Raw genomic sequence first — 15,510 nt, forward strand, 5'->3', positions numbered from 1 at the left:
TTACTACTTAATTGTTCTGTGCACATTATTGAGTATGAGAAAATGTTATTAATCTCACATGGCAATGAGAATAGTTCTTTGTAGAGAAGATTAACAGATGGTAGATAATGTTAGGTAAACTAGAAGTCTCGGTTACAGGGACAAGTCCTTAAATTAATTTACTGTCTCAATTGCACTTGAATTACTCTGCCTAATGGAGACGTGCTTCTGGACCCCAGAAGAGGCCTTAAGTTAAGAACAAAACAAGAACAAAATACAGTGATATATAATTAATAAATTACATCTAAGAAAGTAATAAAAGCAATATAAATGCAATATTTACAATATTTTGTTTTTCTTACTTTTACTACATTTTCAAACAATTAAATATTGCAAACATTATAATAGTATGCTTAATATTTCCATATCCCAGTACACTGTAAAAAAAAAAGAAAAAAACAATAATGTGAAATTTATCATTTTGCAACTTGAAAGACCAATTGCGCAGGAGAAAGACATATGCTATAAATTTCTTCTGATCAAAGAGAATAAGAAGGAATTTAGTACCACTGATTCACTTCATTTCCAAATATAATCCCAATTATCCTTATTCCTGATAAACAATGAAATATTTGAATCAAAAGTTATTAAACCAATGTGTTCTGCATTATTTATAAATGTTTTATTTATATACATTCCAAATGTTGCTTCTCTACATAGTTCTTCCTCCAAAAGTTCTTCACCTCATATCCCTCCCCTTTGACCCTCTCTCACGCACCTTACCTCATCCCTATCACCCTTTCCTGGGGCATCAGGTCTCTGTAGTAAGCTAATCCTCTCCCACTAAGTCCAGACAAGGCAGTCCTATGCTCTGTGTGCCTGTGGATATAGCCAGCCCATGTATGCTCTTTTGTTGGTAGCTTAGTCTCTGGGAGCTCCTGGGGTCTTGATTAAGTTGATACTGCTGGTTTTCATATGGGGTTGCAATCACCTTTAGCTTCTTCAATACTTTCCCTAACTCTTCCATAGGCATACAGGACCTCAGCCTAATGTCAGGCTGTAAGTATTAGCATCTGCTTTAGCAGCTGGTAGGTAGAGTCTCTCAGAGAACAGCCGTGCCAGGGTCTTGTCTTCAAGCACAAAATGGCATTAGTAATTGTGTCAGGGTTTGGTGCCCAGCCTCTGTATAAGTCCCAAGTGGGGCTGGTCAATGGATGCTCCTTTTTCAACCTCTGTTTCATTTTTGTTGCTAAATTTCTTTTAAAGAAGAACAATTCTGGGTCACAATGTTTTGAAGGTAGTTTGGTGACCTCATCCCTCGATTGGGAGCCCTGTCTATCTACTGGAGGGGATCCCATCAAGTTCCATCTCACCTCTGTTGAGCATTTCAGCTAAGGTCACCCCCCCATTGAGTCAAGGACCTTAACATAAAACCAGATACACTGAATCTAATAGAAAAGAAAGTGGGAAATAGCCCTGAACACATTGACACTGGGGGAAATCTCCTGAACAGAAAATCGATCACGCAGTCTTTTAGGTCAGCATTTAACAAATGGACCTCATGAAACTGAATAGCCTCTGTAAGGCAAAGGAAATTGTCAGTAGGCCAAAACAGCACCCTGCAGATTTGGAAAAGATCTTCACTAACCCTACATCCAATAGAGGGATAATACCCAAAATATATAAAGAACTGAAGAAGTTAGACTTGAACAATATCCCAATTAAAAACGGGGGTACAGAGCTAAACAGAGAATTATCAACTGAGGAATCTCAAATAGCCAGGACACACTTAAAGAAATGTTCAACATTGTTAGTTGTCAGGAAAATGCAAATCAAAATGACCCTGACATCCCATCTTATACCTATCAGAATAGCTAAGATCAAAAACTCAAGTAACAACAGATGCTGGTGAGGATGTGGAGAAAGAGGAACACTCCTCTATTGCTGTGGGACTACAAGCTGGTGCAACATCTCTGGAAATCAATCTGGTGGTCTCTGAGAAATTAGAAAATGGTTCTACCTGAAGACCCAGCTATATTATTCCTGGGCATATACCCAAAAGATGCTGCAGCATACTCCATGGACCTGTGCTCTCCTATGTCCTAAGCAGCCTTATTAGTAACAGCTAGAGGCTAAAAGCAACCCAGATATTCCTCAACCTCAGAATGGATACAGAAAACATGGCTCATTTACATAATAAACTACTATTCAGCTATTAAAAATGAGGACATCATGGATTTTGCAAGCAAATGGAGAGAACTAGAAAATATCCTGCATGAAGTAACCCAGAACCAAAGAGATATGCATGAAGGTATGGAGGAATATCCCTGATAAGTAAATAATAGCCAAAAAATACAGAGTACTCATAATACAACTAACATGTAAGAAGTGTAACAGGAAGGAAGAAGACCGATGTAAGGATGTTTCAGTCCCATTTAGAAGGGGGAACAAAATAATCATGGGAGGCAGAGGGAGGGAGGGAGAGAGTGGAGGTGGGTGGTGGGAAATGGGAGTAAGATCAGGTATAGAGAAGACAGAGGAGAAGACCACAGGGCCAGGAGAATAAGTAGAAAAATTCAGCTTTGAGGGGTGGGGGAAACCTCTAGAAAGTTTCGAATACCTGGGATTTAAAAGGCTCCCAGGACTCAATGGGGTTTTCTATATTATAAGTCTCAAATTTTGTAAGTATAAATGTGAAGATTGCTGATAGAAAGCTGTTGGCTAAATTGAATGACATAGGTGGCATTTGAGGTTAGTAAATTTGTTCTTTTCATCCAGTGATACGTGCTAAGCACTAAGAAATATCTGTTGCATTGCAAAGGAAGGCTTAGTGAACATTTTTTAAAAAGTGGAATGCTCCAATAATATATTGTAGCATACAAAAAGATAGCTTTTTATTAATATTTTAATTAACATAAATGTGTTTTATTTACATGTGTATTTCTCTGGCTTCTGTTAACCAATCTCAACTATTATCAGTAACCACAAAATAAATATCTCTGAGAACCTCCTGGCATGGAGTGAATTGAAACAGAGAAAGATTCTGGTGTGGCTTTAAAGACTGATGATCTCTGGGGGTTCTAGCTTTCTAAGTATACTGGATGCTGATGATAACTTCTAAAAAGTCCTAAAAATTTCTCACTCATTCTGAGGTTCATTGGTGGCTAAAGTCATCTCTGTTAGGTCCTGGGAGCCTCTCTCTTTCTTAGTCTCTGGGACTTGGTAGTGGCTACCCCCAGTTCCCCATTCCCCACTGCTACATATTTCTATTCAATTTCCTGACCCTCTGTACTTCTCTCCTGTTCTTTCCCATACCTTCCAACCACCCCCCCCTTTTCTCCCTCTCCTCTCTCTCTCCTGGTTTCCTCTTTCTCTCTATCTCCTGTGATTATTTTGTTCTCCCTTCTGTGTAAGATTGATACATCCACACTTTGGTCTTCCTTCTTCTTAAGCTTCATATGGTTTTTGGGTTGTATCATATATATTCTGAGTTTTTTTTTTAGCTAATATCTACTTATCAGTGAGTTCATACCATGTGTGTTCTTTTGTGTGTGGGATACCTCAGTCAGGATGAAATTTTCTAGTTCCAGCCATTTGCCTAAGAATTTCGTGAAGTCATTGTTTTAATACCTAAATAGTACTCTATTGTATAAATATAACACATTTTCTGTATTCATTTCTCTGTTGAGGGACATCTAGGTTGTTTCCAGCTTCTGATTATTATAAATAAGGCTGCTATGAACATTGTGAAGCATGTGCTTTTGCTATATACACCCAGTAGTGGTATAGCTGGGTCTTCAGGTAGAATTATTTTCAGTTTTCTGAGGAACTGCTAGATTGTTTTCCAAAGTGATTTTATCAGCTTACAATCCCATCAGCAATGTAGGAGTATTCTTCTTTCTCCACCTAAAAAGGGGAGATAGAACCTGTAGAGACCACCTCCAGTAGAAAGGTATGGCTTCCATTTGAGGAATTGGACCACCCATATGTCTCAAAATTTTTAATCCAAAATTGTTCCATTTCTAAAAGAAAGGTAGGGACAAAAATAAAATGAAACAGATTGAAGGAAAGGCGATGCAGAGACTATTACACCTAGCGATCCATCCCATTTGCAGATACCAAACCCCAGCACTATTGCTGATGCCAAGAAGTGTTTGCTGATAGGAGTATGGTATGGCTATCCCACGAGAGGTTCTGTCAGCTCCTGATTAATACAGATGCAGATACTCATGGAAAACCATTGGACTGAACCCTGAAACCCCAGTTGAAGGGCTAGTGGAAGGACTGAAGGAGCTTAAGGGGATTGCTACCCTATAGAAAGAACAACAATATCAACTAAATGGACCACCCAGACCTCCCAGAGACTAAACCACCAATGAAAAAGTATGCATGGTGGGATCCATGGCTCCAGCTACATATGAGGCAGAGGAAGGCCGTTCATGGTATCTATGGGAAGGGAGGCCCTTGGTCTTGTCGAGGCTTGATCCCTTAACATAGCAGGATGTTAGAGCTGTGAGGCAGGAGTGAGTGAGTATGTGGAGGAGCACCATCAAAGAGGCAAAGGGGAGCAGGGATGGGAGGGAGGTTTTGGATGGGAAACCTTCAAAGGGGAATATAACTTGAATGTAAATTAATAAAGTGATTACTACTACTACTACTACTACTACTACTACCACTACTACTACCACTACTACTACTACTACTATAAATAGCAGCTGGCTTAGGCAATTACCACCTGTAGCCTAACATAGGGGGATACTAAGTAATATAGACTTTGTTCTGCCTCTGCAGGAATTGTGACTGCTAGTTGAAGTTGGAGGAAGAAAAAGGAACACATTGAAATGTGATTTTAGCATTTATTTCTAAGTTGGAAAAAGTTTTCTATGAAAGTTCTCTAAGAAAAAAATGAATGAATGAAAAAGGGAGATATGGGATCATTCCTTGCTCACCTCTCTTTTTCCTTGGCATTTATACATCCTTTTACAATATATGATAAGGTGACTAAAAATGTTCATCAAAAGTTCACACTTAAAATCAAATCATAAATCGAATAAGTAGTTTACAGTGAGTGTTTACATGCATATATATTAGGAGTATTTATCTGGCTGAACATTAATCACCTGTCAAAGCTCTACATGTTCATCAAGAGTTTAAAACCATAAATAACTTATTAATGAGATTTTGTATATATTAACTCAGTCAGTACTTTATCTTCTGCCCAAGCAACTATAGTAAATTGTTAGTTCCCTTTTTGTGATCTTTGTTGAATGGTTTTACAATCTCTTGGAATGCGCTCTGAGTAGTAGAAAGTCTGGTTACTATCTAGAAGGCAATTATCTGGTGATATGTGGAAGACTGATAGAGCTCTCATTGTAGTTTTGACTATCAGAAGATATCTAATAGAGTCCCACTGTAAAAGAGCTTAATAAATGCTAATGTAATTTTAGGAATACTTATAGAACCATCATAAAGAACTGAGAATTCATCTATTTGTGTATATAGCATCACTACAAGTCAGCACATCTTTGTAGATCTTCCGAGATCTGATCAAATGCCAGTGATCTACTCAAAATATCCAGTGATTGTCATATATGTTTAATGACAGAAAAAGCAGATTTATAGCAAGAATCTTTCCTAAAATGATTTTCTCATGGGACTTGCCTATAAACAAATCTGTTTTAGATTATTATAATTCATAGCAGACCATCTTAAGAAGATCACCTGCTAGCTAATAGCTTGTTGGCTCCTGACAAAATATCAGAAGCGCTCTCTCTCTCTCTCTCTCTCTCTCTCTCTCTCTCTCTGTCTCTCTGTGCTTGGATGATAATTATGTTCCAGGTACTGACGAGTTATTAGAACACTCACTACATGGTTTGTCAATGGTAAACATTTAGGTAAATGAATAGTAATATAGAGTATATATGTAGTCATTTGTAAATAAAATTCCCAACATTACCTAAGACACTGAATTGCCTTGACATTTTATATTAATTTTATATAAAAGTGAAGGAAGTAGAAAAAACATAAAGTAAAATATAACAATATATGTCTATGAAATATTCTTGCCTAAAATTTTATACCCGAGGCCAATAAAAATTAAAACTAGGTAATAATTTTATAGATATTTAAAACACATTAACAGAACCATTGTATGAATATCTCAGACAAACCCAAATTTAAAATATATATTTGATATAAGCCAAGTTCAGAAAATAAGCTGTGATAAATGATAAAGACAATGAGAGTGAATATCTCAACATTACAAACTCCATAAATATCTTAACATTGTGAATCCTGACAGAACAATTGAAAGAGACAGAGGAACAGGGAGTCTGATATGAGATTGTAGATCATCCCTTCTATACACGACAGGGAAGATCTATCCATGTAGTCTCAAATTTATGGCTACCTAAACAACACCTGAGAAAGAGAAGATATCAATAGAAATACTAACATAAAATGGGTAAATCTCACAACATACTAACCCTAAGGAACTGTAGGCTGATAAGAAATACTGAAGCCAGGAAGCATAAACTTCTCTAAGGATGGGTACCCTTAATTGATTATTCCATGTCAACTGGTTAGCCCTGAAACCATATATGTACAAGTAACATTATCATTATACATACATACACTGAATATGTTGCACATATATGTATACTCTCTCTCTCTCTCTCTCTGTGTGTGTGTGTGTGTGTGTGTGTGTGCGTGCGTGTGTGTGTATGTGTTTGTAAAACAGTAACTAAAGAAAAAGAGTCAATGAATCTGAGAGACAGAGCAAGTAGGACTAAATGTAAGGAATTGGAGGAATGAAAGAGAAAGGGGACAAAGAATTATATTTTAATTTTAAGACAAAAGAACAATCATTGTATCAATCATTATAAATGGATACCCTGTCCAACATGCTTCTAGATATAGACATGATTGGGATGGAAATTAAATGAAGAAAAGATGAAGACACATAGACTCATGAACACACAAAATAGTTGAAATTTGGAGGACTGAGCTCTCTGATGGTGCGAACATAGGACCTTTTGGAGCATAATGGGATGAACTTTTACACCTAAAGAAGGAAATGAAATCAATAGAGGAAAACAAAACAAAACAAAACAAAACAACAAAAACCAAGGAGGAAGGTATGCTGGTATAAAACTGGTAAAGGAAACACTTTAAGTCAGGTAAAAATCTCTATGATGGTTAGAGAAACCTATAGTGGACATTTTCTGCACACACTATCAATTTCTGCTAATAATCCAGAGATAAGCCTTCCCATTCCACTGAGTAGAGAAGAAGAATTCATCATTTTCCCATTCTCTGAGACTATAGTCTTTGATATGGCAAGCTCATATGGACAAAATGACTTGTTTCATGACTTCCCATATTCAGGGCTTCTTCTTATGCCCACAAGTGAGACAGGGCTGTAATGGGGGGTGGATGGGGAAGGGAATAACTATATAGAAGGGGAGGGGAAGGGGATATGGGGCTAATGGACAGGAAACTGGGAAAGGGAATAATATTTGAAATGTAAATAAGAAATACCCAATTTAATAAAAGTGGAAGAAAAACATTTCTATTTTGGGAAAATTGTTTATTTCCTATTTCCTAAATCTTATTCAAGACTAATGTCCAAAAAATTAATGGCTATTTTGAATTTCTAAACCTGGAGAGATACCAGTGCTGTGGAAACATTTTTTTTTAACTCCATAATCTCTTTCACTGCATTAGTACCCATTGTCCTGGGACTTATGATAAAATATATCCCTGAAGTAATAATATCATCAGGTAATAAAATACATATGAATGAAACTATCTCATAGAATAACTTTGAACACCCCGAGATGCTTTACTGTATGCTTGGTTAAGCAGAATAATAAACCATGTATTTCAATTATTGGCTGAAGCACCATCTCTGCAAACAACATTGAGAAAAATTGTGGTACTTTTTCACATCATAATCAGGGATAATTACAATGTCTTGTGAATGAAAGATAGCTGATATTTAGGGAATCTTTGTTAGACACGAGCTACAAAGACTCATATGTCAGCTGTTTCAGTTATTTCAGCTTGATGATGTATGATATCTGCTATACTTACTGTTTGACGAATGACTAAACATGAGTACATTTTGATTTAGTGTGTGCAATGCACAGATTTTTATTGTGTTTAAGCTTGATGTTATATTTTTCTTAAAGATTTTAAAAATTAGTTGTGTTCATTTTCTTGATTAAAATATTATAAGAAAGTATCTTTATGAAAATGGTGAATAATATTTATTTATTTTTAAACTCCAGATTTTACTGACCTCCAAGTTCACCCTCTGAGTGTTCCATATCCCATTCTTCCTCCCTGCTCCCCCCCATCTCCATAAGGATGTCCCCACCCCACCTACCCCACAAGACCTCTAAACTCCTGGTGCCTTGAGTCTCTTGAGGGTTAGGTGCATCTTCTCTGACTGAACCCATACCAGGTAGTCCTGTGCTGTATATGTGTTGAGGGTCCTCAGATCAGCTGCTGTATGCTGCCTGGCAGGTAATACATATTTGTCACCTTGCACAAAGCCCAAGTCCAAGTGGATCAAGGACCTCAACATAAAAACAGATACACTCCATCTAATAGAAGAGAAAGTGGGAAAGAGCCTTGAACTAATTGGAACAGGGAAGAATTTCCTAAACAGAACTCCAAAGACTCATGCTCTAAGATCAATAATTGATAAACGGAACCTCATAATACTGGAAAGCTTCTCTAAGACAAAGGACATAGTCAATAAGACAAGTTGTCAATCTACAGATTGGAAAAAGAATCTTGATTAACATCACATCCAATAGTGACGCATTTTTAATCCCAGCACTTGAGATACTGAGATAGGTGTGAGTTCTAGGCTGGCACTGTCTAGAGAATTCCAGGATAGCTTAGGCTATACATAGAAACGCTGTCTTGAAGAAAAAAATCTCATATTTGGAAATAGTCTTTGTTGTTACTTATGACAACATGGAATTTGAAACTTTCATTTTTAAAAAACCCACTTTGTTTGGATTAGAGTTACTGTCAAGCCTAACAAAGTGAATAGAATATAAATTTAGTAACTCATATATTCATAAACAAAATTAGTCATAACTACAATCTTTCTCAGACTAATTTTCAAATTCTCATTTCATATCAGTTCATCAGAACTCTAATCAAGTGATATTTAAAATTTTTGTTCAACAGAAATATAGTGTTATTTGATACACCACATGCACATTTTGAAACTTTCAGAGCTAAAATTAAGAGAACAATCACAAGTATGGTTCTTTTTCTTTTTCATCTGTCTGAATGCTTCTTTTTGAGACATGGTCATGTTTACATCAGTCTAACTTCAGGCTTGCTGTATAATAAAGGATGACAATCAATTGATGATCTTCATCCTTCCTCTTTCCAAGTAGTTTAGATTACAGGTCTGTACCAAGAAATTTAGATTCACAATTAAATTTTACTATTATTATGACTTAACAAGAAATTTAGGAATATTTTTACATATAGCTTTGTACACTGCAGAGGTTTCATTTTAATTTTTTGATTATTTGAGAATTTCATACATGTATATAATGAAAAATTCCACTCTCCATTCCCTCTCCTCCAATTGAGTCCCTATCCCACATAACTAAACACTTTCCCCTTCCAAATTCATGTGTCCTTCTGTTAAATTCACTGGATCCACCTAGGGCTACAGGTATGTGTGTAGGACTAGGACCATGTACTGGAGCATGAGTAGCTTCTCAGGGACTGTGGCCCTGAAGAAATCTGACTCTTAGCTAAGAAGTTTTCAACTGCCAATAGCTCCTTAGCTAGTTAGTTGTAGGGTTTCATGAATCCTTATCTCATTAATGGTAGGAATTTGGCTAGCTTCATCTTGTGCAGGTTTTATTAATGCCTTTGTACTTATCACTATACAGTTGTATGTGAAATGACACTCAAACACAAGAAATCTTTCACTGCAGATTTTTACTACTTCAGTGTTAATTCACCCTCTTAGAGATGATTCTTGAGACTATGGTGTAAGGATGTGGAACAGACATCTTATCAATTATAGATTTACAGTCTGTTATTTTCTACATGCTGGATCATTTTGGGTCTTTGTACTAATTGACATCTATTGCAAAATGAAGCTCTCTGGTGAAAGTTTAGTGATGCACCTCACTACAGGTATATGAAATAAGAATTTATATGCAACTATTACTTTCCATTAAAAAAATGTTGGATTATCTTTTAGGACCTATATCCCACACATCCAAATGCTTTGGGTCTTTTGATGGTACCAGTCATGAGCCTCCTCTAACACAGCCCATTTTTTCTAGCTAAAAGTTGTTTCTCCCATAGTACTTGTGCCACTATTGGACCAGTCGTCATGTCTTCCCAAGTTAGTCTTTACTGTTGCTCTGAGAGTTCACAACTGGGTAAGATTGCCGGTTGTTTCTTCCGTTAGCATGACTCATATTTTGTAGCACAATTAAATCTAGCTGGTGAGAATGAAGCCTGAAGTTACCAGCTTGACTCCTCAAAGTACTGTGTCTTAAGTTTGAGGTATATTCAGAAAAAGAGCAATTAAATTCTGGATAGGAATCACAAGCAGTGTAAGCAAACTTCAATATTTCTGGGTAATGAGCCCTACTGGACAGCAACTAGAAAAAAGCAACCAATATCTGGTCCTGGAATTTTTATATGAACACCATGTTATCTTGGGAAGGCATTGCCCTCCAATTACATGGTAACATAATTTAAAATTCGTTAAGTTTCATGTGGAAGATTATTGGGTAGATTGATGTCCCTCTCCCTCCACTTGAAATCCCGCCTAGCTAAAGGGGGTGGTCACTTCAGGCTTCATTACCATCCTCTTCCCACTGCTAGGAGTTCCAGCTTGGGTCATCCCACATTCTTCAAGGAGCATCTTCTGTCCCAGGTCTTCACCTTGTCCCTGAGATGCCCCACCCTTGATTTCCCTTCTCTTTCTCAGCCTTTTCACCCTCCACCACTGCTTCTCCATCCCTGATCCCCACCATTGTTCCCCTCCCCAGCCTCTTTCCCACACAGCTCCCATTCTCCATCCACTTTTGATGCCTATTTTATTTCTTTTCTGACTAAGATTCAAGCATCTTCTCTTGGGCTCTCCGTGATACTTAGCTACTTCATGTCTGAGCATTGTAGCACGATTATCCTGTACCCTATGACTAATATTTACACGTGAGAATATACCATATGTATCATTCTATGTCTGAGTTACCACACTCAGCATATTTTCTAGTTTCATCCATTAACCTGAAAACTTGATGATGTCCTTGTTTTTAATAGCTGAGTAGTATTACATTGTGTAAATGTTCCACCATTTTTTTATCCATCCTTTTGGTTTGAGTCCCACTTCTGGCTATTATGGATAAAGCTGCTATGAGATGTAGAAGGATAAAAATGGAGGACAGATTGAGGGAATGACCAACCAATGACTGGCCCAACTTGAGGCCTGCCTTATGGGAGAGAGCCAACCCCCGAATGAAAGTATTCTATGCTTGGAGACAGGAGCTGAGCACAACTGTTATCTGAAAGCCTTCATCCAGCAGCTGATGGAAACAGATGCAGAACCCACAGCTAAATATTAGGCAGAGCTTGAGGAGTTTTGTGGGAGAGTCAGGGAAGGATTGAAAGAGCTAGTGTTGTCAAACATACCACAAGACCTACAGAGTCCATTAACCTGAGGCCATGTGGGATGACAGATACTGAACCATCAACTAAACAGCATGCATGGACTAGACCTAGGCTCCTTACACATATGAAGCATAGGTGTAGCTTGGTCTTCACGTGGACCCCCAACAATTGTGGGGCCTGTCTCTGATTCAGACTTGTTGCCTAGCTTTCAGTCTCTTTCCCTTAACTGGGCTGTCTTGTCTAGCCTCAGTGGGAGAGAATGCTCTTAGTTTTGATGAATTGATATGTCAGTGAGAGATTCTACCAGCGTGTGAGGAGTCTTTTTTCTGAAAAAAAAAAAAAAAAAAAAAAAATTGGAAAAATAGGAAAATAGGTTGGTAATGTAGGACTGGAAGAAAATGAGGGAGGGTGGCTGTGATTGGGATGTGAAAGAAAGAAAGAAAAAAAGAAAGAAAGAAAGAAAGGAAGAAGGAAAGAAAGAAACAAAGAAAGAGAGAAAGAAAGAAAAAACAAAAACATCCTTTAAAATGCATTGCATATACTATGTAGGATATGTTTATGTACCATGGGATTATCATCAAGAACAGCAGCAGTAGTGGAATGGAGTCACCCAGAGCCTAGAGTGCTACAGAAGGCAGAGCTGGAGAAGAGACTCAAGCTCTTTGGAGGAGCCCAGATATCAGACATTGGAACAAGAAGCTGTAACTAACATTGAAGTTGCCTTGGCACCTCCAAGGTGTTCTCTATCTATCTACTGTCTATCAATCTGTATATCCAGCTATCTACCTACCTACCTATCTAATGAAAAGGTTTGTAAATACTGTATAGAAAAAAAAACTATAGTAATAGGTTTCAAATGCCTTTTCTCAGATGCCTTTAGCATAATTCTTCTCAGTTGAATTTCCACCCCAGTTAACCATCCTATTTCATACCAACTGTGTTGGTTTCCCTCCCAGTGAGCCTTTCCATAGGGAAGAGTGCTAGTTTCTGTCTCCCATAGATACTCCAACGTAAAGACATTTATCTGAAAATTTAAGGCTGGCCTTTAGTTACAGGAGAGAAGACGGTTTTTCATTTTCTCAGCTTCAGTTATTTTATTACTGTATTTAATTTAACCTAGTTTATCAAAGATGTTTTCACTTGAAAACTAAAATCTTAGCATGCTTTATTGAAGTTTATTTAACTATTTGATATTTATTCAAGTTTTAATTTTTAGAGGACACCCAAATTTGAAATGAATAATTGTAGTACTTCATAAATATAGATTTCTACCACTTATCATACTGATTATAAAAATCTACAGTTCCATTTTACTTTGATGTAGAGGAGTTTGAATATTGGTTCATATAATATAATTTCATAACCATCAACAGAGGCAACCTATATAAAAATAAATATAAACACCAGAACTATTTATTATATTTGTGTTTAGTAGCTGCTTGGCACAAACTTTGTCATAATAACTTCTTTCTATACTGAAATTCTCTATTACATTACTTTTATTACTTTTAAAATTTCCAGAATTTCTTTCTTTTTTAAAACTTTTTTTTTACTGATAAGGCCACTTAATCCTCTTAGGATATTTCCCTGTACTCCTAGTCTGTCTACATTTTCTTTACAGTGGCAACCATGTCTGAAGTGTACTTTCATGTAAGTCATCATAATATAAAAAGAAGGCTTTTCCCCAGTATGTTCCAGGGTACCATAAGTTTTTTCTGCAGATCAAAGTAAAAGTTAACTTTCATTGAAGCACCAGCTAGATATTTACAGTAGGTACTGAAGTATGCTTAAAAGAAAAGTCAGAATTAATAAGACTCAGACAAGAGTTCTAAAAGGCACACAGTCTATCCAACAATTTCTTTAAGATCTGTGCTTTTATTCTGTGAGATGATTTGGTTTCAAACCTGAACTTTACTTAAGTTCACTTAAGGTAGAACTAAACTAATATTAGTATTATTGTGGCTATAGAAATGATAAGGAGAAATAAAAGATAATCAAATGCAATGGAAATATAAAAATGGAAAACTGATGTTTTAAATAAATTTACAAATGAAATTTTGTAACCTATTAATACAAATTTAAGAAAGTCTCATCTTTGTTCAGCACACGGTATTTGCCTAGTCATGTTGGTGAGACTTTGTGTGCAGTCTTGATGTTACTTGGAGACACAATCACTGGGCAAACTTCTTGATCTTCTGACCCTGACAATCCTCCACCACCTTTTCTACAATTTTCCCTAAGACTTAGGTGCAGGAAAAATTTCTAGATTTATATCCATCGAGTCTGGCTTCTCAACTAACTCTACATTCTGATTGGATGTGGTTTTATGTATTCATCTCAGTCTGTTGCAATGAGCAGTTTCCTTGGTAAGGGTTGAAGATCACAGATAGATTTATAGATGTATAGATTTATAGTTGCTTTGAAGTATTAGACTTTCTTGTAATTTAGTGGATGTCAGTTGAATCTTCTCCAATAACCATGACTTCGCTAATACTGAATAATCAATTAGATTTCTAGTACTAAGCATATTCTTCCTCTTGATAAGCAGGTCTCAATTCCAATTAGAGTAGTGTTGGTTACCACCAAGGTATGTGTTCCATTAATGCAACCTTAGGGTTATCATGCTATGCTGATTATAGATATGGTTCCGAGCAAATTGGATGGAACAAAGCACACAATGCTTCATCCCTAAACAAAGAATGATAGACAACTGAGAAAAACTAGGAATGGGATAGGTGGCCTTTTCTAGGGAAGAGTTGATCAGCAGTAGGCCCTGAAAGCATTTAGATAGCATTCTGTGGATTGAACTAGTTTATTTTTGCAAATCGTGCAATCACCATGTATTGACTAGTTTTATGTGTCAACTTAACACAAGCTGGAGTTAACACAGAAAAAGGACCCTCAGTTTTGGAAATGCCTTCATGAGATCCAACTGTAAGGCATTTTCTCAATTAGTGATCAAGGGGGGAGGATCCAGCCCACTGTAGGTGGTGTCGTTCCTGAGCTGGTGATCTTGGGTTCTATAAGGAAGCAAGCTGAGCAAGCCTGGGGAAGCAAGCCAGTAAGAAACATCCCTCCATGGCCTCTGCATCAGCACCTGCTTCCTGACCAGCTTGAGTTCCAGTCCTGACTTCCTTTGGTGATGAACAGCAACGTGGAAATGTAAGCTGAATAAACCCTTTTCTCCCCAAGGTGCTTCTTGATCATGTTTGTGCAGGAATAGAAATGCTGACTAAGACACACAATTAGTGGAAAAAAAAGGAGACCGTGAATTTGACAAGGAGCTAAAAGATATATGAGATGGTATAGAGGGAGAAAAGGGAAGGGAGACATATTTTAGTTAAATTATAAATAGAAAACCAAATTTAACTTAACACTGTCATTTTAAATTTATTTTTCATTTTTAATTTGCATGTTAAAATTTTTTTGCCATTGTATAAAACAACTGCATTAATATTTTTATTATCTTGATTATATAGGGGATGCCATTGTATTTCAGTACTAAAAGTAAAGTTTCCTTTATTTGCCTTTGTGTCATCATTGATGCATTTTACTATGTACAATTTAAACTTAATGAACTATCCATGGCAGGACAATTTACTGAAGAAAGCCAATCTAAAGTGACCTCTGTCCACTAAAGAGTTTATGAAAATTACACCTAGTAAGAATATAATGCCAATGTCATCAGGCTCCTGGACACTATCTGTGAATAAAGCACTGGGAACAGCTACATTTTAAAGGTATTAGTTTCTATACCCAAGAAAAAGAGCAGCTCTGTGATTGTTACTGGTCAGAAATCACTGTGAGTATATCTTCAAATTATTTGTACATCTGTACATTTTTTTAAACCCCAATCCA

This window comes from Rattus rattus, chromosome 12 (genome assembly GCF_011064425.1).
Source record: "Rattus rattus isolate New Zealand chromosome 12, Rrattus_CSIRO_v1, whole genome shotgun sequence".
In the NCBI taxonomy this organism is placed as follows: Eukaryota; Metazoa; Chordata; class Mammalia; order Rodentia; family Muridae; genus Rattus; species Rattus rattus.